The sequence below is a fragment of the Panthera uncia genome, chromosome B1 (genome assembly GCF_023721935.1).
Source record: "Panthera uncia isolate 11264 chromosome B1, Puncia_PCG_1.0, whole genome shotgun sequence".
Classification (NCBI taxonomy): domain Eukaryota; kingdom Metazoa; phylum Chordata; class Mammalia; order Carnivora; family Felidae; genus Panthera; species Panthera uncia.
The window spans coordinates 166670353-166695207 of NC_064811.1; the positions used below are offsets into that span (position 1 = coordinate 166670353).

The 24855-nt window shown below is 48.2% G+C and overlaps 1 protein-coding gene across 1 annotated transcript in view; it reads right to left on the reverse strand.

Moving 5' to 3' along the window:
- LOXL2 (lysyl oxidase like 2) overlaps positions 1–23538 on the reverse strand; it is a 92743-nt gene extending 69205 nt beyond the window's left edge. The window contains exon 1 of the mRNA XM_049631573.1: positions 23346–23538. The gene's annotated coding sequence lies outside the window, so the exon portion shown is untranslated. The remainder of the gene's footprint in view (positions 1–23345) is intronic.
- Positions 23539–24855: the final 1317 nt, after the last annotated feature.

Here is a 24855-nt window from a genome sequence, read left to right on the forward strand (position 1 = left end):
TTCCTTCCTTCCTTCCTTCCTTCCTTCCTTCCTTCCTTCCTTCCTTCTTCTCTCCCTCCCTTCTGAAATTATCTCTTCATGCTTTCTCTCCTGAATGTTCCTTCCCATGATTGCTTTGTAAAATCCATTTTTCTCCCTGGCATCCAAACAACCCTCAGGAGGGAAAAACTACCAGGTGGAAACCAACGTCCAAAGCAAAGCTTTGGTGGGTGGAGAGCAAAATGCCCTGTGGTCGCTCCTCGCAGCTGCTTCACTGCCACCCAGTTCAGGCCTCGCCTGCTCTACCCAAGAGCCCTGCACTTGAGCTTGGGTTCAGCCCCTCCTCGGCCTGAGGCCCCGGCTGCCTGGAGCAAGGTGGCCTGCAGGGAATCTGTCCAGGGTGGTCCCACTGTTTCTGAAAAGCTGCGCTGTCCAGAGACGCTGATGACCCGGGGAGACCCGAGCCCCGCCCCGCAGGGCCAGAAAGGGGGAGGTTCCAGACCCAGCTGCGGGGGGCGGGGCCCGGGGCCCGGGGCGGTTGGTCCTCCCGGGCCATCAGGGACCTGGGGCGCGGAAGTCCTCAGGGAAGCCCCAGGGGGCTCAGGACGCTCGGGCGTTCGGGGGACCAGCGTCCCCGGGGGGGGGGGGGGGGGGGGGGGGGGGCGCTGGCCGGGCGGCCTGGACTTCCGGCCCCGTTGCCTCCCTCGGGCCTTTTCGGGAACCAGGCCGGGTGAGGACAGATTGGGCAGGGCAGTGCCAGGCTCCGAGGGAGCGGTGTCCCCTTTCTGCTCGCGCCCGCGTGGGTGATCTGGCACTCGACCCGGCCCCCAGGCTTAGCGCGGTCCCTGGCATACGTTAGTCCCTTATTTTAAAAGATTTGGATAAGGACAGGGTACAGCTGGCTCAGGGTAGACCCATCCTCATTCCTGGAAGGTGGGGTGGGGTGGGGGTGGGGGGCGGTGCAGAAGAGGCCAGGCAAACCGCAGCCCTCGCAGATGGTGGGTAAGTGTCACAGTTTTACTTGTAAACAACAGACCTGCCATGGGGCAGACGTTCTGAGGTTATAGCTGGGTTGGCACAGTGGGAGTGCTCTATTACCCCTAGCAAACCATTTCCCCTTCTTCAGTGTTCCTCTCTGTAAAATATATACATCGTTCGGACCTGTGAGAAAATATATTCAGCCAATGAAAACAGGGGCAAAGCAGAGGAAAACTGGATTAGGTCATCCTCACTTTTCCCTGGGAGGTGGGAGCCCCATCGTGGCCCAAGCTGCCTTCCCCAGTCCTGGCTTTCTCATACTAAGCGACTGCTCTCATCTGCTGTAGGTGCCTTGTGTGAATTTTCTGCTGTGAGAATAGAGGGGAGGGGTGACCAACCGCGGCCAAACCTCAAACAAGAAAGACTCCCTCAACTTTCTGCCATTACCGTAAATAATGTCTTATATTGCATACATGCTCCTTCCAGAAAGGATCATTAGAGCAAGGGAAAATGTCATTTTTTTAACTGAACAATTGCAGGGTATGGGACTGAACTTTGGTACAGTAAAGCTCCCTCTGTGGATTTATCCTCTCAGAGGAGGTGACGATAAGTTAGGGTGCAGAAAAACACCCCGTCCCTTCTGTTCTTGCAAGAATGGAGGGACAGTCTGTATGACCTCCTAGTTCCTGTGCCCTACCTCCTTATTCGGCTCCTTTCAGTTCATAGAATCTGTATAAATGAAAAGTACTATCATACTTACTGAGTATTTAACTGAGCACCTATTTATTTTTTTAAATATAATTTATTGTCAAGTTGGCTAATATACAGTGTATACAGTGTGCTCTTGGTTTGGGGGGTAGATTCCCGTGATTCATAGCTTGCATATAACACCCAGTGTTGAGCACCTATTTTGTAGCCAGTATGGAGCTAGCTGCTGTGGGAGAGACCTAAGAAACGGAAGGTGCTCACATTCTTGTGGGATTGGTCCTATCTCCCCATCTAGAATGTAAATTATGTTCTCATTTTTCTCCCATTGTCTCTTGGGCTGGTCCCATCTCTCTGGAATGGGAGAATTATAAGAAGAGAATGTACTCAAGTTTTAAATAGTTGGGCCCAGACTATGGGAGCATTAAGACTTACGGGTTTAGGGGGGCACCTGGGCGGCTCAGTTGGTTAAGCATCCGACTTTCAGCTCAGGTCATGATCTCACAGTTCATGGGTTGGAGCCCCGTGCTGGGTCCTGTGCTGATAGCTCTGAGCCCGGAGCCTGCTTCGGATTTTGTGTCTCCTTCTCTCTCTACCCCTCATGCTCTTTCTCTTTCTCAAAAATAAACATTAAAAAAGGAGTTATGGATGTATGGATACAAGAGGTCTGTGTGAGTTCGAACAAAATCAGAGAAGGTTTTTGCCAGAAAGGACCATGCAGGGCCATTTGAAAGGGGAAGGCCATGTCGGGGGTCACCTGGCTAAGGGAGCGAGTGCAGTGGATAATTTATATCTCCTGGTTCCCAAATGCAGGACTCCTCCCACTTCAGTACAAAGGTCAGGAGAGGCTAGGGGAGGAGGAAGGCCTTGAGCAGGGCTGGGAAGAAGAATTAGGAAAAGAAAACGTGGAGTAGTCTGGACTAGAGCATATGATGTGACTAGAGCAATAGGTGTGGAAATAAGCAATCTGTGCAGGGACAGAAAGAGGTGGCTTCCGAACACAGTTTTTAGAAGGGGCTGGAAAAGGATGGATGGGCAGATCTTCAGAGCAGGAGGGGAATTCAGAGTCAGCAAGTAAGGTTATTTCCATAATCAAAAGTGGAAATTCAGGCTCTAAAAGTAAAGCGTCCCCAAATCAATAGCGCTCGGAGGTGGTGAAGGCAGGGTTTGGACTTTTGTGTTCTGATTCCAAGATACTCAACCGGACCTTCCGGGGAACCAATGGTGCCATAGATACGAGAGGAGGGGCCACCGGGAGGCAAGAGGACCTACACAGTGGAAGATGAGGGAGTCAAAGGTCCCCTCCCAGCCACTTTACTTGAATAGCGTTTTGACCTATGATCCTAGCATAGAGGTTGTTTTTAAATCACCGCGGAGAGGCATGTCAAGCATCAGATGGCCATCCGATCAGATCAGCGGATGTGGCTGGAGCAGCCATGGCACGGAGTAGATGCGCACACAGAGGGGTCGTGGGACACGTGTTTGGGGTGGGCTCCGTAGCAGAGCATCAGTTGGTGATAGTGAGAGATCCAGGGAGGAAGCACCACTTCAGCAGCAGAATCAGGATCCGGGTTCAGAGAGGGAGGGATTAGCCCCCAGAAAGACTGACCAGAGCAAGGTAAGGGACACAATTCAACCCATACCAACTGTCTTCTCACCTAGGCCATTTGGGACCTCAGTGGATTCATAAAATCTTAGAACCAGAAAGTTCTTAAGATTATTCATCCAGTGCCCAGGATGGCAAACGCCCAGCAGGCACGCCGCCCTTCTCCCGCCCTGACCTGTGGCAGTCATCACAAACCCGTGCCAGCACTCTTGCCTCTTACGTCTTGCTCCCAGACACCCTACATAGCCACCATTAGCTGGTTGAATCTGACATGCAAATCGACATCTGCTTGCCTTCCCTGTCCCAGCCCACCCTCTTCATGGCACAGATGAGGGACTGGAGGCTAGGGGTGGCAGGGACTCAGGTTACAGAAGAGACTGAGAACCTGAGGTCTTGTCATGGTCCCTGGCTGCATCCTGGGGTCCAGCGGGATGCTTCCAGATCCTCTGCAAGCTGACCTCAGCCAAGAACTTAGAGCCTGACTGAAAAACCAAGAACTTAGAGCCTGACTAAGAACCAAGTTCTTAGAGCCAAGAATTTAGAGCCTGGGACAGACAAAGGCATCTCAGATAGATAGAATTGGACACCAAGGCACCCAATTGGCCAAGACACCCAAGGTCAAGAAAAGGCTCTGCCAACTACTAACCATGGACCATGGGCCAATCCATTAAACTCTTGGTCTTCATTTCTTTTATCTATAAAATGCAATGAGATATGTGTGTGTGTGTGTGTGTGTGTGTGTGTGTGTGTAGATTAAATGAAATCATGTAAAAATTCCTAGCATACAGCATAGACTCATGCACATTAGTTTTCTTCTTGCCTTCCTGCCAGCTCAGTACCCCTTGATTTGAGTACCTACAGTACTCAGCAAATAGTTATTGAGTGAATAAATATAAATTCCTCCTCACATCTTCACCCCTGCCTTTTTCTTCTGATCTAGGTGCATTGAAAAGTAAGGTGATAAATTCGTTCCTCATGAAATGATCATATTTAGGAATTTAACACATTAAAGAATAAATTAATTATTGCTTTAAGGACTTTTACGTTGTAACAAAGAACTCCTAGATACGAATTCCAGTAGTCGAATTTTACATATTGCACCATGTTAGAAGTAAGGGCAACGGGTTTTTCATGAGTAGGTGGACCTTCCTGTGCCTTTCAGATCAGCTGACGTAGGTGCCTGCTTACCTCTGAAGTTCACTCTTGGTAGTGAAGGTGGTAGGCAGACGGGGTGATTTATGGGGGATGAAGACGCCCTGGGATAATAAAATCTCGCCCCCACAGATAATCAATGCTTAGTATCTAGACGAAAGTCTTGGGCTGTAAGATGGGCTCTAAGAGACGCAGAGTAAGGCATAGTACCAACCCATCACATCTGATTTCCTGAGAAATGTGCCAACCCCCTGTACACACCTGTTTGCCCTCAAAGGATGAGCCCCTACCCACATGCTGGACTCGACACACTCAGGGCCTGTGAATGTCTCAGGCAGTGAGCAATGCTGACACCCAGAGGGGAGAACGGTTGTGTCCGCGGGGTCCACATGGCAGACCCATGGGGAATGGCAGCTCCTCAAGACCCACTTCCTCTGAGGGGCGCCCGGGTGGCTCAGTCGGTTGAGCATCCGGCTTCGGCTCAGGTCATGATCTCACAGTCCGTGGGTTCGAGCCCCGCGTCGGGCTCTGTGCTGACAGCTCAGAGCCTTGGAGCCTGCTTCGGATTCTGAGTCTCCCTCTCTCTCTGCCCCTCCCCTGCTCATGCTCTGTCTCTCTCTGTCTCAAAAATAAATAAAAACATTAAAAAAAAAAAAAAAAGACCCACCTCCTCTGAGAAGCCTACTCCAGCGACTTCTGCCTTTTCGGCTTACCTCCTACAACACCGTTAGCTATGCTCAGGAAGCTGGAGGGGGCTGGGCATCATCTCTTGCTTTGAGTGTGCCATGGAGGCCACGCACATTCCATTCCCTCTCTGAGGCCATTTCCAAATAGATGCCGGCTTCGGGAAGGAAGGCAGAGTGAAGGCTTAGGGGACAGCTCCAGAGCCTTCCCCTTGAACGTAACGTTATAGTGGAAGGTGCCGAGAGGCAGATGTGCTCTACCTTCGGGGTCGGGTCATTTTGTTGTGCACAGATGGTGGTGAGCAATTCCCCACTAGTTCCCCCACCTGGGGACGTATGCGCTTTCTTGCTCTCTACCTGTTTTATGTATTCATTTGCACCCCCCCTTCTTCCAAAAGTATGACTTCTGCTTTTATACAGCAACCTGGACACTACACGGGCTGGCATTTTTAAGGTAAGATTCTGTTAAAGAGAAAGCTGGATTAAAAAAAAAAGAACCCTGTATTTATTTACTTCTTGTACTCATTCTGTATCTAGTACTGTATAAAAAGTGCTTTACAGGTATGAACCAATTTAATTCTCTAGACTAGAGCTTCCCAATAGAAACACAATGCGAGCCACATATGGGATTTAAATTTTTCTAGTAGCCACATTAAAAAAGTAAAATGAAATGGATGAAATTAATGTTAATGATATTATATCTTATGTCCCAAACATTATTGTTCCAGTATGTAATCAATATACAATTATTAGGGGCGCCTGGGTGGCTCAGTCAGTTAAGCATCTGACTTCAGCTCAGGTCATGATGTCACACTCGTGAGTTCAAGCCCCTTGTTGGGCTCTGTGCTGACACCTCAGAGCCTGGAGCCTGCTTTGCATTCTGTGTCTCCCTCTCTCTCTGCCCCTCCCCTGCTCGTGCTCTGTCCCTCTCTCAAAAATAAATAAACATTAAAAAATATATATATGTATACAACTATTAATGAGATACTTTACATCCCTTTCTTCTACTAAGTCTTTGAGATCTGGTGGGTACTTTACATTCACAGCACATCTCAATGCGGACAAGTACATTTCAGGTGCTTGGTGGCCCCACTTGATGGTGGCTGCCATATTGGACGGCACAGCTCCAGGCAGCCCTCTGAGAGTATTATAAGCATCCCTATCTCCCTGAGGAAAAACTGAGGGACAAAAGGCTACGTGATTTTCCTAAGGTCACATAGCTAAAAGGTGATCGAGCTGGGATTTGCATCCAGGCATCCAGATACCAGAACTGAGACGTTTATTCATGAGTCATTCTTATCCCTGTGACTGAGAAAAGCACACTCTGGTATACTCAGCCTTGCCCAGTGACCAATTTGCTTAAGAAGACTGCTTTGGGCTAAAGGATTTGAGCTTCCCTAAGAAAGGTACTAGGCTCCGGGCATCTGGGTGGCTCAGTCGGTTAAGTGTCCAACTTCAGCTCAGGTCATGATCTCGAGTTTGAGCCCCACATCATGTTCTGTGCTGACAGCTCAGAGCCTGGAGCCTGCTTCAGGTTCTGTGTCTCCTTCTTTCTCTGCTCCCCCGCCTCCACTTGTGCTCTGTCTCTCTCTCTCAAAAATAAAATAAAAATTAAAAAAATTTTTAAGAAAAGATGTATTAGGCTCCCAATGGTGAAAAATAAAAGCAAAGCTTGAATTTTAATTTGAATAAAACAAACAACAGAGCACTATGTCTCTTACCTTCTCTGGCCCCTAATCGTAAACAAATATGGTCAATTCTCCCTTTACCTTTCTGGACGTTTGATGACATTTGGATTGATGAAAGACACATTCCTCCTCTTCACACCTGCTCTCTCAGTCCTTAGTCAGAGATTTTTATTCTACTAAAGACATCAGAAAAATGGTGGAGACCTCTGGCCAAATGTAGTATCTGATCCCACAGCTGGGGGAGTTTTTAGACAACAGGAAGATCTATTCAGCATTCACGTTTGAAGAACTCCCAGGTCATCCACGGCCATGTTTAATTCCAGGAACACCTTCTACCCTGAACACAAGCCAACTGGGTCAGCAGAACCTATCTGCAGCTCGTTCACAGATACCAAAAAGCAAGCTCAACAGGGTTTCAGCAACCCTCTCCAGGCATGCTGAGGAAAGTTCACAAGGGGAAAGCTCACCTTGGAGAGTATTGTCAAAACCTCATCTGACTGAAGTCTGGGACCTACTGCAGCAGATGGTCTTAATTATTCACACAGTTTAGCTCGGGAGTGGGCCATCATCAGAGGGTTCAAGGCAAGATGCCCATGGACTGCAGTGTTTGATTAACATGAATGAGAGGCAGTGCGTGCCAGAAGAAAGTTGGCCGTGACTGTGGCTTATCAGAACGTGCTAAATGATCTCTCCCAATATGTTCTCGCTGGGCTCCTGGCTAAGCAGTTGAGGACATTCTCACACTCAATTCAGTCCCCTGGAGGATACAGCTTTTACTCGGTCGATACTAGGGTAAGCTACGCCAAGAAGAGGTATTATACTCCAGGGAGTATCTGGGAGAGATACGGGAAGAATTCCTTCACATCACTGGGATTGAAGGTCCCAGGCATTCCTGACAAACATCAGGCAGCATCAGCTCACCTTCTTCAAGGGCCGTGAGCACCCTCTATCAGCAGTGAGCCATTCAGACAGCCGCACACTCTTCCCCCATGAAGAACAGGCTGGACCCGCTGCCACCTCTCTACTGTCAGGAAGCGGTTTAGAGGCGCGCGGACCTGGGTTCAAATCTCATTTCCACTACTCGCTCTGTGACCTCAGGCACACTTAGATTGTCTAAGTCTCCGTAGTTCATCTGTCAAATGGAAACGGTATCTACTTAAAAGCAACTTTTTAAAGGGAAAGCAAGAAACACCTGCTTTTCAGGATTGTTACAAAAATCAAAGGTCGGGGGCGCCTGGGTGGCTCAGTTGGTTAGGCGTCTGACTTCGGCTCAGGTCATGATCCCGCGGTCTGTGGGTTTGAGCCCCGTGTCGGGCTCTGTGCTAACAGCTCAGAGCCTGGAGCCTGTTTCAGATTCTGTGTCTCCCTCTTTCTCTGACCCTCCCCTGTTCGTGCTCTTTCTCTGTCTCAAAAATAAATAAATGTTAAAAAAAAATTAAAAAAAAAATCAAAGGTCGTACTTCTTATGTTCCTGATCCACAGTAGGTGGTCAAAAATGTCAGGTAAAATATTTTGGTTCAAATAGGTGGAGCCTGCTAGACTTGGGTCGGGCAATTCAAGTGCCAACCACAAGATGCTAAGCCGTGTTATGCAAGTGGTTGTGCTTAATTTTGATCTTCACGTTTCCCCAAGTGTTATCTGGGGAACTGGGAACTCCCAAGGATGAGCTTAGGTAGTTCCTCCTGGATCCAGCTCTTGGAACAACTTATTTGAAAACGAGAAATACACATTTGCTCCAGAGAATATATGATTTGGAGAAAAGCTTAATTACCTCAATCAATAGGTGTCTTCACATGTTCTGGATAAGCTAGGTGGGGTGCTAAATCATGCGAAGTTCAATGGGAGGGTGGGCTCCAGGGAGTCTGTCTATAGTGTCTACAAATAAGACTTTTAAATGGGGTTTATGTCATCCAATGCTATGACTCCAACAGTGGCATTGTTCTCATCATGGATGAATATTTGAAAATCCTTTACCTAACTTGAACCCACCAGGGCTCCAAAAGGCAAAAGAGGAAATGTAAAAGTGGAATTTCCAGGGTCCTTTTCTTAGGCTACTATTTGACAGCTGAATCATTTTGCCTAGCAAAGAGTATGAAAGGCCGACTCTAAAAAGAAACCCTGAGTCTCAAGATTTCCTTGGGGCTTTCAAACGTTTTCCTTCCCCCAGAAGCGGTCCCATCTGAATCACTCCATCACCTCCCTTGAAAGGGGCATTCTGTGCTAGAGAAACTGCCTGCCTAAAAACATTTTCGGAAAAGTGGCTATTGACTGGCCTACCCTTAAACAATATGACAGACCACGGCCCCTTACCACTGACACCTCACTCCGTGGCACCCGGTCAAAAAATGCCCCACGTGACCCAGCTGATTCCTAGTCAGTAACAAAGGCATGCACAGACGAGGGGGGGAAACACACTGTAAACACCATTCGCCGTTTGCACGGCGTGCGTTTAGCAAAAAGCACTGCTCTTCTACAAGCTGATCCTCTTAACCGTTTCCCTTCTTCCCACCCACCAACACGACTGTCTGAGGCCCTCCTCAAGCAGGCCTCCCTTGGGTTCCAGCTTTCTATGACTGGCCCTGCCATTTCTAGGCCCTTCCGAGGTAGGGAAATGATTCATTCCTCGCAGCCCTTGCTCCACATCTTGTGCTCCGGAGCTCCCAGTAGCGGGCCTTCCTGCTTCGTCGCATAAACAATGGCACCACTCCCCAGCCATGAGCAGTGGCCCACGATGCAAAGGGCACTTGCTCAGCGTTCGCTGAACAGGGGAGCACAGAACCCAGTGGGATTCTTTCACCCAGACAGAACGCTCCACTTAATGTCTCTGCCAGATGTCGGCATTCAGATATGGGGTCAAGGGGTGGGGTGGGGGCTGTCTCCTTCATCAGACCCTCACTGCTAGGGATTCCTGCTGGATCAGCAGGACTGATGAATGGTTCTCATTCATGGCCCAGAGCACACCGCGGGGAGGCTACCCCAGCTGTGGTCCGGGTGCTGCTTCTGGCCCCACATGGAACACATTCCTTTGTGGAAGAAGGCTGCCTTTGGTGAGGGGGGTGTGCTCAGAGAATGAGGGCAGCGGTGGGGGATGATGGGGCCTTTCTGAACCACCTCAGACAAGAATGCAGACTTTGACACCAGGCTTGGCCAGGGCTGGCCCATTTGGCCCCTGGCCAAAGATTCCACCTCAGCCCTGTCTATTTCTGGCCACAGAGCAGGAATGTTCAGGGCACCGGGAAATGGTGAGAAGGTAAGCATATAAAGCTGAATTTTTTTTTTTTCAGCCTTCAGAAAGAGGCCTTTGTCGGGCATAATTTGTTGTGATCAACTAGGGTTCCCCACAGTCCATCTCTGGCTCTGGATGGAATCTCATTTTAACCAGGCTGCTTCTTGGGGAGGCTGAAGGTACAATTTCAGACTCTTAAAAGTGTGCCTAATGGAGACTGTCAGACTGGATCAGAAAGGGAAAGCCAAATACATATAGCGTCTATAAGAGACACATTTTATCTCTATAGCACATAGTCCATAAAGAAAGGCAGAGAAAACCCAAAAATCAGTGCTGCTGTTTGAAGGCAATACCATTGTAATGGCGGTGGGAACAGAATGATGCAAAGATGCCCATTGGATTCAAATTAACCAATCCGTGGCCCTAAAAAAATGAAGGCCTAGTCTGACTCCAGGATAACCTACAATAATTGAAAGAACACAGTGTTGGCATCTGAGAGTGGTCAAGATTCAGATCTGGCTTCTGCAACTAGAGAAGGGTCTTACCATCTTAGTGAGTCACATAAAAAGTATCAAGGGCCCAGGGCGCCTGGGTGGCTCAGTTGGTTAAGTGTTGGACTTTTGGACTTCGGCTCAGGTCATGATCTCACAGTTTGTGGGTTCAAGCCCCACGTTGGGCTCTGTGCTGACAGCTCAGAGCCTGGAACCTGTTTCGGATTCTGTGTCTGCCTCTCTCTGCCTTTCCCCCACTCATGCTCTGTCTCTCTCTCTCTCAAAAGTAAAAAAAAAAAAAAAAAAAAAAAAATTACAAAAAAAAAAAAAGAAGTATCAAGGGCCCAGTAGAGTGGCTGGCTCATAGCAATGCTCAATGAGTGGTAACTATTATAATTATAAAATCAGCAAGAACCTGGAAAAATCCAAGGAGGGGCTTCACTTCACCCACTGACCACTCTTAACACACCACTTAGGTAACAGGTTTTAACCATCCCCCCACCTCTCCTCCTCTGTACACACACTCCAAACACACTGTTTCCCAGAGCTACAATCAGTAGCCAAACTCATCTGAGTTTCTGCACCACTTTAGGGGGAGGAAAACAGAAGCCAGAGCCAGAAGGGTGTGCAATCCAATCACTGCCAACAAGTCGTGTTTTTAGGGCAGGAAGTGTAGTTAGGGATGAGACCCACTGCATGCAAATCTATGGAGCACTGGTCCAGGCAGAGACAGGTGGGGAGGGGCTTGGCCATGCTCATAAGAGGAGTATACTGGGTGGGAAGTGGAGGGAAGTCTGGGCTAGAGGGAGTATACAAACCAGTTTTTCAAAGAGATGCCTCCTCAAGAGTGGCCACGGAGGTACTGGTTAGCTTTCCTTGTGCCTCAGGTAGGGCTAGTCTTAGCAGGACTCACTTCTGGCTTTCTACACTTTCTGTGTCCCCACTAGTTTCCAGGCCAAGCCCTCATCCAAGTGATGCAACCTCAGTCAGCAGTCAGTTCTTCAGGCCTGAGCCCCTCAGATGAGAACTAGACCCAGGGGGCCCAGCCAAGGAGGGAGCAGCCACATCTCTGCCTTGTCTGGAAATGTCTGGCTACACAGAGGAGGGGGTAGGAGTGCCGTTCTCCACTTTGTTAAGAGCCTGTGATCTGGGATTCTGCTGTCCATTAGAAGCAGTGGCTTCCTTCCAGAAGCCCGGTGAGTAATAGCAGGCACTGACCGCCACATCACCAAAGCTGGCGGGGCTCAGCTGCACAATGCCAGCTGGTGCTGTGTCACTGATGATCATTCCTGGAGATAATGGCATCTGCAGAGTAGTGGCATATACACATGGACCTACAAGTTCTTGCTCTTCCTGGGGGAGGCAGACTTTCTCAGCTACCTTTGGACCTGATCAGTGTCAGTGGTGCTGATCACAAGTCTTTTTGGGGCCTCCTAAGAATGATTCTAATATTCTCACTGCATTTCCAGCCATGGCATGGCTCCCACTGGTGGCTACAGGGTGCCTCCGCTTTCTTTAGCATGACACGTACTTCCTTCAACCCACAACCGTAGGTTTAGCCACACTGACCTGAGTGCATGTGGTCCCCAGAAGATACCTGCTTCCACACTTCCCTGACTTTGGTCTTGCTGTTCTTTGTTCTAGGATACCACATATCTACCTCCTGAACACCTGTTACTCTATGTTTAGGAATCTACCCACATGTATATATGGAAAGTCTTCAGGAATCTACTAAAAGACTATTAGAACTGGTAAGAGTTCAGCAAGGTTATAGGATACAAGGTCAATATACAAAAGTTAACTGTTTCTATTCACTTTCAAAGAACAATCCAAAAAGGAAATGACAAAATGAATTCCATTACAATGGCATCAGAAAGAATAAAATATTTAGGGGCCTCTGGGTGGCTTAGTCGGTTAAGCATCTGACTTTGGCTCAGGTCATGATCGCATGGTTCATGGGTTCAAGCCCTGCATTGGGCTCAATGCTAACAGCTCAGAGCCTGAAGCCTGCTTCAGATTCTGTGTCTCCTTCTCTCTCTGCCCCTCCCCTGCTCATTCTCTCTCTCTTTCTCACTCTTTCTGTCTCTCAAAAATAAATAAATGTTGAAAAAAAATTTTAACGTAATATTTAGAAACAAATTTAACAAACGACATGCAGAATTTATCCTCAGAAAGCTACACAGTTTTCAAAGATATTAAAGATCTACATACATGGAAAAACATCCCGTGTTCATGGATTGGAAGACTTAATGTCATTAAGATGAGAATACACATTAATCTATGAATTCATCAAAATCTCTATTAGAATCCCAACTGACTTTTTCACGGAAATTGAAAAATTGATTCTCAAATTTATGTGGAATTGTAAGGGATCCAGAATAGCCAAGACAATTCTGAGAAAGGAGAACCAAGTGGGAAGACTCACACTTTCCAATTTCAAAAGGGCAAAAGGTTAACACAAAGCAACAGTTATTAAGACAGTGTGGTACTGGCACAGGACAGACACACAGATCAATGGAATATAACTGAGAGTCCAGTAATAAACTCATATATTTATCAGTAATTGATTTGGACATGAGTATCCACACAATTCAATGGGGAAAGGCCAGTCTTTGTAAAAAGAATGGTGCTGGCATAACTGGATAGCCACACATAAGAGAAAGACGCTGGACTCCTCCTCCACACTATTTACAAAAATTAATCCAAAATGGATCAAACATCTGCATATAAAAGCTAAACTACAAAACTCATAGAAGAAAACGTAGGGGTAAATCTTCATGACTTTGGATTTGGCAGTGGTTTCTCAAATATGACACCAAAAGCACAGGCAACAAATTAAAAATATGTATGTTGGACTTCATCAAAATTTAAAGTGCATCAAAAGGCACTATCAGGATGTTTCATAAACCAGGGCAGCAGTAGTATGGGTAGGAAAAAAGGCATAGTGATCAAGTATTTATTGTACTATTTACATGTCTATCTCCCTTTCAAGCCTGTGAATCCCCTTGAGGGCACATAATCTCTGTATCCCTCGAATCCATTATAGTATAAATGCTGAGTACATGTGATGTCAACTGAGAAACAAGGAGACACTATCAAGAAGGTGAAAAGATAATTCACAGAATGGGAGAAAATATCTGTAAATCATAGATCTGAAAAGTGTCTAATATCCGGAACATATAAAAACTCCTACAATTTGGGGTGCCTGGGTGGCTCAGTCAGTTAAGTGTCTGACTCTTGATTTTGGCTCAGGTCATGATCTCATGGTTTGTGAAATCAAACCCTGCATCAGGCTCTGTGCTGACAGTGAGGAGTCTGCTTGGGACTCTCTCTCTCTCTTTATCTCTATCTCTCTGTCCCCCTCCCCTGCTCACACACACACACACACACACACACACACACACTTTCTCTGTCTGAAAATAAATAACATTTTAAAAAACTCCTACAATTCAATAAGAATAAGCCACCTAATTTAAAAATGGGCACCGGACTTGAACAGATATTTCCCCAAAGAAGATATGCAAATGCCCAATAAACACCTGAAAAAATGCTCAACATCATTAGTCACCAGGGAAAAAGCAAATCACAACCTCAATGAAATACCACTTTGCATACACTAGGATGGCTATACAATGTTTGAAAAAAAATTTTTTTAATGTTTATTTACTTTTGAGAGAGAGAGACACAAAGTGCGAGTAGAGGGGAGGGTCAGAGAGAGAAGGAGACGCAGAATCTGAAACAGGCTCCAGGCTCTGAGTTGTCAGCACAGAGCCCGACGCGGGGCTTGAACTCACAGACCGAGAGGTCAGGACCTAAGCTGAAGTCAGACGCTTAACCGACTGAGCCACCCAGGCGCCCCTATACATTTCTTTTAAGGGGGAAAAAGTAGGTGTTAGTGAAGATGCAGAGAAATTGGAACCCCCATACATTGCTGGTGGTAATGTAAAATGGTACAGCCGTTGTGAAAAACAGTTTGGCAATTCCTCAAAAAGATAAACATAGAATTACCATATAACCCAGCACTTCCACTCCTATTTATATACCTAAGAATTAAAAACAGATGTTCAAACAAAAGTTCGTATACAAATGTTTATGGCAGCACTATTCATAATAGCTAAAAGATGGAAACAATCCAAATGTCCCCCAACAATGAACAGATAGGGGCGCCTGGGTGGCTCAGTCGTTTGAGCCTCTGATTCTGGGTTTTGGCTCAAGTCATGATCTCGCTGTTTGTGGGTTTGAGCCCCACACTGGGCTGTGCAGCTGGCAGTGCAGAGCTTGCTTGGGATGCTCTCTCTCCCTCTCTCTCTATCCTTCCCCCACTCACGCTGTCTCTGTCTCTCTCAAAATGAATAAACTTAAAAAAAAAAGCAATGAACACATAAACAAAATGTGGCATATCCATACAGTGGTATATTATTTGGCCATAATAAGGTATGGAGTATGTGTACGTGTCACAACATAAATAAGGCCTGGAAACATGTAAAGTGAAAGAAGCCTTATGTTTGATTCCATTTATACGAAATATCCAGAATTGGCCACATCTAGGCAGGAAGCAGATTAGCAGGAATGGGCATGGGGAGTGAGGGTAGGGTGGGGGAGGAGAAGGAGGTGACAGGTAAGGGACACAAGTTTCTCTTTCCGGTAATGAAATGCTCTAAAACGGACTGTGGTGATGGTTGTACATATCTGTGGATATACTAATATCCATTGACTCGAACACTTTAAATGGGTGAATTATATAGTATGTAAATTACATCTCAACTAAGCTTTAAAAAATGGACTTAAATGACACTTGTGTTAAGAGTATATATTTATGAAGTAGCCGCTACATGATAAACACTGTATTAGGCACTGGGAATTCAAAGATGACTCTGATGTGGGTTCTGCCTTCAAGGAGTGCACACAATACTTATAGAAGCCGGAAGAGTACAGAACGAGATACAGGAGTGAAAGGAGGAGGCGGTGATCACACCTGAGGATGAGGAACAGGAAAAGCCTTAGACATTGACACTGAGCAGGTTGTGGAGGCAAATTTGAATTTGACAGGTTGGGGGTGGGGAGATCATCCCAGGCAGCAGGTAGGGCTGGTCTGAAATAACAAAGTGTCTTTTGGAAGCCGTGTGTGGTGCAGATAGGAAGATGAAAAGCAGAGGCGCTGCGGGGTGGGGATGATGAGAGGTGGGAGAGATGACAAGCAGAGGGCCAGCAGAGAGGGAACTTGAACATCATGCTAAGAAATGCTGAGTTTTCCTTTTGGGGATAAGGAGCCAATGGACAGTAAAGCAGGGGCGGGGCGGGGCGGGGGGGGGGGTGGTGACGGGGGCAGATTTGTGATCTAGAGCAGGAGTCAGCAAACTGCAGCCCACGGGCCAAATCTATAAATACCGTTTCTGGAAATGAAACTTTATTGGAACACGGCCATAATGAGTTCTTTACTTGCTATCTGTGGCTGCTCTCCCACTAAAACAGAGTGTGGACCAATAACAACACAGAGCATATGGACTGTGACGTCCAAAATGTTTGCTATCCGTCCTTAGAGGAAAAGTTTACCACCCCTGCTCTGGAAAGATCACTGTGGCTATTGCATAAAGGAGGGCTTCGTGGGGGTTAAGACCAAGGGAAAGGAGGCCAATTAGGAGACGAGCAACTCTCTCGCTGCTGGGTAATGTTCACGATGTTGGCGTAACTTGCATGGTTGTGGGGTGGAGAGATGGGCCTGGCTTTGTGAGCTGTGGGGAAGGAAAGACAGCTGGGGAATATCAAGTCAAGAAAATCAAGAGTGCCTGGTTTGAGGATGAGAGACCCCACAGGGTTTCACTGATGTGTAAATTTTAGTGTTTTTTTCCTCATCATTAAAATGTCTCTAAACATCATTTTTAGAAGAATGCTCTCAAACAGAGCACCTGAATTAAAGGCAGCTTAAAAGTTTTTGGGGCACCTGGGTGGCTCAGTCGGTTAAGCGACTTAGGCTCAGGTCACGATCTCGCGGTCCGTGAGTTCGAGACCCACGTCGGGCTCTGGGCTGATGGCTCAGAGCCTGGAGCCTGCTTCCAATTCTGTGTCTCCCTCTCTCTCTGCCCCTCCCCCGTTCATGCTCTGTCTCTCTCTGTCTCAAAAATAAATAAACGTTAAAAAAAATTTTTAAAAAAAGTTTTTTATTTTATTTCATTTCATTTCATTTCATTTCATTTCATTTCATTTCATTTCATTTCAAGTAATCTCTACACCCAACGAGGGGCTCAAACTCAAGAGTCAGTGCTCTACTGACTCGGCCAGCCAGGTACCCCTAGCTGAAAAGTGTTTTAAAGAAATTATTCTTACCACTTGGTTATGGGCATGCTAGAGCAATTCTAGGCAACCCGGTGGATAATCTTCCTCTCTTTACGTGTTGCAACAAGCCCGAGGTCCACAAATTCTTTGTCTATGCTCTAAGGCTGCCGTTGGCACTAGGTGGGCACTAAGGGGTTGGCGGCCGGCCATCAGAATAGTATTCTTGACCGACGATTTTATTTTAAATACACGTGTCAAATACCATGTCTTACTCATTTTTGTGTCTCTTACAATGACTGGCAGAGTGTCTGGCCAATAGAAGGCCACTAATAAGTCATTTTAGTTAAGAAGGAAGAGAGAGGACCAGGTGGGAAGAGAAGGAAAGGAAGAAGGAAGGAAAATAAGACAGGAAGGCAGTACACAGCCACGAAATTTTCCCCCAAGGCTGAAAACTCAGGCTGCAGCAGAAGCTGATAAAAGGGCCGTTCTTCAGGTGGATGTGAGTCCCCTTCTTCCAGGGAGAGCCTGGAGGGACCATACTTAGTGGTCATGTGTTAATACAGCTGCAAACGCCAAATATGCCGTACTATCTTCCCCAGATATTTTAAGGAAATAAGTGGCTTAAATCTCACAACGAATCTCGATGTTTGTGTCTTTCAAACACCTCTCGCAAACTGCCTCGCGAAGAGAAAATGAGCGTCCAATCCCAAGACCCCGAGGTGTAGCTAAAGCAGCCGCATGCAGGCATGAGATGTAACTGAAACATCTTGCTTGACCGTGTGCTCCAGGTAATGTTCTAGTCTTGGTCTAGGCGGTAGTTACACGGGCATGTTCATTTTGTAAAAATACATCCAGAACAGGTAGCTGTACACCCATGCTCACAGCAGCACTATTCCCAACAATCAAAAGGCGGAAGCAACTCAAGTGACCACTGACGAACGAACGGGTAAACAAAATGTGGTACATCCATCCAATGGAATACTGTTCCCTTAAAAAGGAAGGAAACTGACATGCTGCAACATGGATGAAACTTGATGACACAGATGTTGAGTGAAATAAGCCAGTCACCAAAAGACCAAGTACCATATGATTCCACTTACATGAGGTACCCAGAGTTGTCAAATTCATAGAGACAGAAAGTAGAATGATGGTTTCCAGGAGGCTGGGAGGTGGGGGCGGGGCAGGGGCGGGGAATAGGGGGTTAGTATTTAATAGGGATAGAGTTTCAGTTTGGGAAGACGAAAAGTTCCAGAGGTGGATGGTGGTGACGTCACACAACAATGTGAATGTGCCTAAAGCCACTGAGCCCCACACTTAAAAATGGTTACAATGGTGAGTTTCAAGTTGTGGATATTTTATCACAATAAAAACAAAACCAAAAGTGTATACATGTGTATGCTTAGAATTGGTGCCATTTCACCTACATGTGCTATTCTTGGTGGGGGGTGGGGGAGGAAGTTGACTTTAAAAATGCACTCAATTTTATATTGGTATTTGATTTAGGAAGATAGGAAAAGATCTTTCTTACTAGATCTTAGGGTCACGCTGTCACTCTGGAAAGCTGGGCTATGTTTATCCCGCTACTCTTTGGTGCTCCAGGACAAGGCTGGGGGTGGGGGAGTTCATGGATTCAAGTTCAAAGGCAGTGACAAGAAACGGAGCAGAGTAAGCTGTTCACAAGTCATCCACATAATGTTCTCATTAGGCGTGTGCTTTTCAGGCAAGCAGCATCATTTTCCCAGAAGATACTCTAAGCTTTGTGTTGGGGACGCATCAAGGAGGGCATATGGCAGCTTGCACAAAACCTCCACGGGTCTGCTTGTCTAACAGATTCTGACAATGAAACAACTTGAAAAATGTCTCATCATTCGCATGCGATATTACAGTATGAAGTTGGAGGTATTCCACACGAAGGCATCAAAAGCCTTGGGTAAGAAGAAATGATTAACTGTGGTCCTAATTACATCCTCATTATCTGTTGAGTCTGTTCTCACTCTACCCCCGGACCTGCCACATATCACTTACCTGGGTATGTCGTTTTTGCCAAGAGAAGTGCCAAAGATTTTATTTTGAACTCTGGACAGAAATCTTATCTAAATTGTCACCATCACGCTCTTATCACCCTGGAACAAGTGGCTATTCTGAAGGGATGGTCCTGTGCCAAAAGAATTCTCAGACACACGTGGCAGGCAGGAGCGGCCAGCACACCTGGCCAGGTTGGGTTCCCTGCCAAGCATGCACCATGCTCAACAGCAGGAGCACAGCTGGAATTACTAAAATAAGAAGGTCTGAAGACTCACTTCGAAACTAGACATGCCTGGAGAGCAGAAGATAAGCAGTGCATGGCTGCAGGTGCATGTCTGTGCAATCTGCTTGGCCCTCCCAGTCCTGGCCCACGGTTGCCAGTTCTGCTGGTTCCGGGGGGGCCTGGGGCGGGGCAGCCTGCGGCCACTTCATCTGAGGCCTGGTGGCCCATTCAGGGTCCACAGTGCAGCTGGGTTTATGTGACACAGCCACGCGGACAGATCACGAAGACCGTTTTCCAGAGGGGAATGAACAATAATCACAAGCTGTTCTGAATCCAGGCAGCTCCAGGAGTGGGGGACTCTACTCCCTAATGCTCCCAAAGCTATAAGGAAAGAAGCAACTGTCACAGCTGATGTGGCATCACCTAGAAATTCTGCTCCCATGGAGACAGCCTATTAGCTAAGGGGGAAGAGAATTTATGGCTGCCAGAAGACAAGGTGATTCAAGGTTAATGGTTTGCCCCTTTGAGTTCCTACAGTTTGAATAATGGGATTGAGTAACCAGTTTCTCTGTCCCTGACTGCCTGTTTTATGGAAGGTGTGTTCATTCAATGTCTATTTCAGGGCAATGAATACAAGAGCAGAAAATCTAGGAGTCAAGAAATAAGAGATTCCATTTTCCCACACGGCCAGCCAAGGAAGAATTCCAATTCATGAGTCTTACTAATAAGATGTAGAAATGATTTATCACCCCACTTCAAAGCAAATAAGCACAAGTAATGGAAATGCTAAAAGTAAAAAATTCTGGTGTTCTATATCCTCATCAGACCAAGGCAGAATAAACAAAGCTGTCCATAACTGAAGGACTTCAGAGGGAAGTCTCTTCCCTGTCATGAAATTTAGGAATCTCCGACTATAGACACTAGCTGCCAAACTACTCAGGCAATGATCAATGATGGGTAATTGTTCTCAGTGAGATTTCCTTCTGGGGCCTTGGTCTTGTTCAAGAATTCCAGCGACAGTGGATTTGCTCATCCTACTTCCAGACCTAGGAGCCAGAGACTAGGGGGAAAATGCTGCTTCCTAGTTCACGGAGGCCCACCCCGAGTCCTCAAGAGGGAAGCCACTTTCATACGGTTCTACAATAAGCTAGGAAATAAACCCAGGCTTCCTGACTTTGCAGCTGATTTACCGCAAGCACCAAATGGCCAGTTACTGCATATTTACACACGGATTTCTAATCACAGGTGTACGGGAAGTGACAAGCTCAGGATGCAGCCAGAGCCAAGAGGAACACTTCAGAGAACAGCCGATAGCCCATGAGCAGCACTGAGAAACAGAGCCACCGTGGCCCAGGAATGAGGAGGCTGGGTCAGGTCCTGGCTTCGCCAATCCCTGCCTGTGCCATCTGGACAGCTTATCTGTTTGCCAGTGTGCTCAGCTGTAAAATGAATTCAGTACCCATCTTACTCTTCGGTGGAGCGTTGTAATAACCAAATGACACAGTGGATAGAAAAGTGGTTTGATAGGAATAACATACAGTATGAACATAGATTATAAAAACCAGCAGAACTTGGCTCAACTTTACAAAGGCATTTTGGGGGAAAGTGGGAAATTTTTGTCTTTGTTTTGTTTTAATTTTTTTAATGTTTATTTATTTTTGAAAGACAGAGAGGGAAAGAGCATGAGTGGAGGAGAGGCAGAGAGAGAGGGAGACACAGAATCTGAAGCGGGCTCCAGGCTCTGAGCTATCGGCACACAGCCCGACGTAGGGCTCAAACTCATGAACTGTGAGATGACGACCTGAGCCAAAGTCAGATGCTTAACCAACTGAGCCACCCAGGTGCCCCAAAAGTGGGAAATTTTTGAATATGGGCTGGGTATTAGATGATAGTAAAGAATTATTGTTAATTTTCTTAGGCATAGCAATGGCATAATGGTTATTTAATATTTTTCAAGATCACACTGAAATACATAGGGATAGAATTATTATCAAATTTGAAATCTGGAATTTGCTTTAGAAAGAAAGAGCAAAAGGATAGATAGGAGCAAATATGGCAAAATATTGATAACTGTTGAAGCTGGGGGAGAAAATATGGAGGCCTTCTCTCTACTTCTATGCATATATGAAATTTTTCAGATACAAAATAATTTTTTAAATTTATTATTATTATTTTTTTTATCTTAGCAAGAGAGAGCTTGAGTGGGAGGGGGAGGGGCAGAGGGGGAGAGAGAGAATCTTAAGCAGGCTCCACGCTTGGCATGGAGCTTGATCCTGCAACCCTGGGATCATGACCTGAGCTGAAATCAAGAGTCAGAGGCTCAAACCTCTGAGCAACCTAGGCGCTGCCCACCCCCCCACACAAATACAAGATAATTTTTAAATAAACATTGCAGAATTGGGGGGCGGGGGATCACAAAGCTTCACTGAAGTTCATCCCCAGAGCACAGAAGATCTGTTTCCTTCACAAGACCCTTCCACACTGGTCATCCAGAGGTCAGAGAACAAGGACATGGCAAAAGGCCAGGAGAAGGCAGGCCAGGACCCCAGGTGGAAGCCTCTTTCAGAATCTTCTGTCTGCCATGCATCCAAACGTCAGCCAGCCTATAAAGTCAAGTGCACACTTTGTCTTCAGACCTAAGTAGCCTATTCACCTTAGACCAAGTCACTTGTTAACACAAAGTTACAGGGGGACACACAGACGCTTGCATACCCACACCCCCCACTGAGGCTCAATTCCTTTGGGCCCCAAGAACCCCAGGGCCAAATGGGGGCATGCACTTTGCCATGGGATTGAATGGTCATTCCGGGGCAGATACTGGGGACCAGTAAGGGGAACAGGACAAGAGGGAGAGGGAGATGAATAATTTAGCTAAGGCAGGGTCCAGTGAGCCAGTCATTCATCTGGGTACTGACTAGGGAAATGAGCATTTCCCTCTTCCTTCTAAGCCCCATCCCTGACCATTTTAAGTACAGAATAACACCATAAATAACTAAAAAGTTCCAGCAAAGGTGACAAATGGGCTTTGGGGGTTCCTGCACAGACAGGCTGGCGGTGGCATAAGGGAGGAGCCGGAGTACAGGAAAGGGGTTCAAGCCCCCACTGACTAGCTCCCTGGCCTTGGGCTTCAGAGCTTTTCCTCCTCTGCAAAAAGAAATGATCGGGCTCATTTTAAGAACCCCGCAGTTCAAAGATTTTAGGGGGCAAAATTAATTTGGGGCATGTTCCGACTTACGTGAACATCGTTCTTCTCACCTGGACCTGAGGTTTCCTAACATTTTGAGCAGTTCGGTGCTTCCCACCCCCACCCCACCAAGTTCCGCCGCGTCCCCTCACCCCACCCGCGCTGGTTTTGGTGGTCTTCGCTTGTTTCTTCCAATCATTTCTAGCTCGGCGCTGATTTACAGCGACACCTCCAGCAGGCAGCTACAGTTAGAGGACTCCCAGATTTGGAGTGGGGGGAGGGTGTGCAGCGCGCAGTGGCCAAAGCGCCTGCGTAAAACTGTAGGCACTGAGTCCTGCGGGATGCGTACAGGGCTAGGATTTGCTCTACCACTGGGGCGACCCTGCATGTACGACCCTCGGGTTAGCTTGTGCTAGTTCTTTCCTACTCCAGGGTCTCTCTGTGATAACGGCGGGAGAGGTTCCCCGGTCCCCGGACAAGCCAGCACGACGTGGGAGGGAACACCTTGGGAGCGGACCGCGCCTGTCCTCCTACAGCACTCAGGGCACTCCTGCGCTCAGCCGAGCCTTTCTAGCAGGCTGGGAAAAAAACCCAATTCCGAGACAGTGGGAGATAGAGCACCCAGGCGTACCCCTGGTGGCCCCATCCGCTCTGCCCCAGCCCTGTGCGCTCCGTATCCCCAAAGTCTGGGGACACCCCAGGGCACTCCCCGCTCCCGCGCGCCCCCCATACCCTCAAAAGCCAGAACGCCGGGTAACCCTGGCCCCACGCCGCACCTAGGGCCCACAGAGCCTCGACGGGCTGCGTCCTGCCGGGTCGTAGGAGCCCCCGGCAAGCCAGGAACACAGCGCCCTGATCCCCGGGGCGCGCCAGCTGCAAAGCCTCGCCCGGCTCAGGGAGAGGTGGGGCTGGCCGGTCCGCCCGAGTCGGAAGGGGCACCCGTTAGCCGGCAGGTCCTAGCATCACTCCGAGCAAGCAGCCTTCGCTCCAAGTGCCCGCCACGCAGGTCCGGGGAACCCGCAGCACGGCCGAGAGGGAGCTCCGCAGGGAGCGGACCCCGAGGACCCCACCGGGACGCTCCCGCTTCCCTGCCTACAGCTGTGCGGAGGGGAGGAGCAGGGAGCGCTCTTACTTGGCAACAGAGGCCCGCGCTGGCTTGGCTGGGGCCAGCTTTCCACGGTGGCCCCTCTCCGCGCGCGTCGCCGCTGCGCCCCTTTCCTGAGCCGAGGGGACGAGCCGACTTCTCAGGCCGCTGAAGGAAGCGGGATCCAAGTTGAGGAAGCCGCGGGCCGGAGTCGCTCCTTTACGCTTTTCCCGGTACTTTTAACGCGAGTCGGAAGGCAAACCCCTCCCCGAACCCACCCCCTTCCCGGGAGGTGGCCACCGCGGCAGGCCCGGCCTCCGGCCCCTTTTGTTGTAATTCGAGAGCAGCCCCTCCCCGGGCCCGAGCGGGCTGTGCGGGGGAGGCCGCGCGCCAGAGGTTGCAGCGCTTCCCAGGCTCTTCGCGCCCAGGTTTCCGGAGACTGAGCAGCTCGAGAGGGGGCCCTTTCCTCGGGGAGATTCCTCTACCCACCCCCACCCTCAGCAGCTCCCGGAATTTAACCCTTCGATGCCCTTATGCACCAGCTTTAGGGTCCACGGTTTCCAGAGAACTCAGCGCTGCCCGGCACATAATAGACGTTCAATAAAAACTGGTCGGTGAAGGAGTTCCGAAACCCATGCATCTCGCCTGTGTTTCTTCTCTATGGGGAAGCAGATTCTGAACATGAAAACAAACGGCCCCCTTTCTTGCTGCAGATCACATCTATGGCCTTTGCAAAGCCTCCCTCTCTGAGGATTGGTTTTCTCCTTTGTAATTAAAGGCTTTGGATTCAGTGACCTCTAAGGTCCTTCCCCGCACGGCAGGGCCAGGATTAACAAGCTCTGCGCTCAGGGAACCCAACAGGACACAGCTAAGGGGTGCATATTTTGCAGAGGGACATTCCATGCCTGGCTCTGAGGCTCACACTGGGGGCAAAGTGAGGGCGTCCTACACGTAGGGCGAGCCCTCTGTGCGGTTTCCCAGGGCTCCTTAAGCAAGAGAAAGGCTTGGCCAGACAGGAGGCAGCCAGCTGTAAAACAAGGCATCCGTCCCTGGGCCTCTGGGCAGGCAGTACCCAGAAGGGACAGACTACAGCAGTCTGTTACATGAAGGGTGGTAATCCTCCTCTTGCCTTCCTCCCTCCTTAGCAAACCCACAGCACCAGCAGTACAGGTGGTGACTCCCAAATTCCCCTCCAGCTCTGACCTCTCTCTTCACTGTGGATTTGTAAATCCACTGGTCTCCAGGACATCCCCTCCTTGGCCCTCTAGACACTTCCCGTGGCCAGGCTAACTTAGCATGCTGGCCCCCAAATTTAGTCCCTAACTCACAGCCCACCCCAACCCCTGTGAGCTCCACGTGGAAGAAATGGGGTCTCTGCAGGCCCCTCCTCCTAACCCTCCCCCTCCTCCAATCAGTCCCCTGGTCTGTTGGGCTGGAGAGGAGGGAGCAGGAGGGAGATGGGTGTGGTTATCAAAGGGCAGCAGGAGTCCCTGTGGTGCTGGAATTCTTGGGGATCTTGACTGTGGTGGTGGATACAGGAACCTACACAGGTGATAAA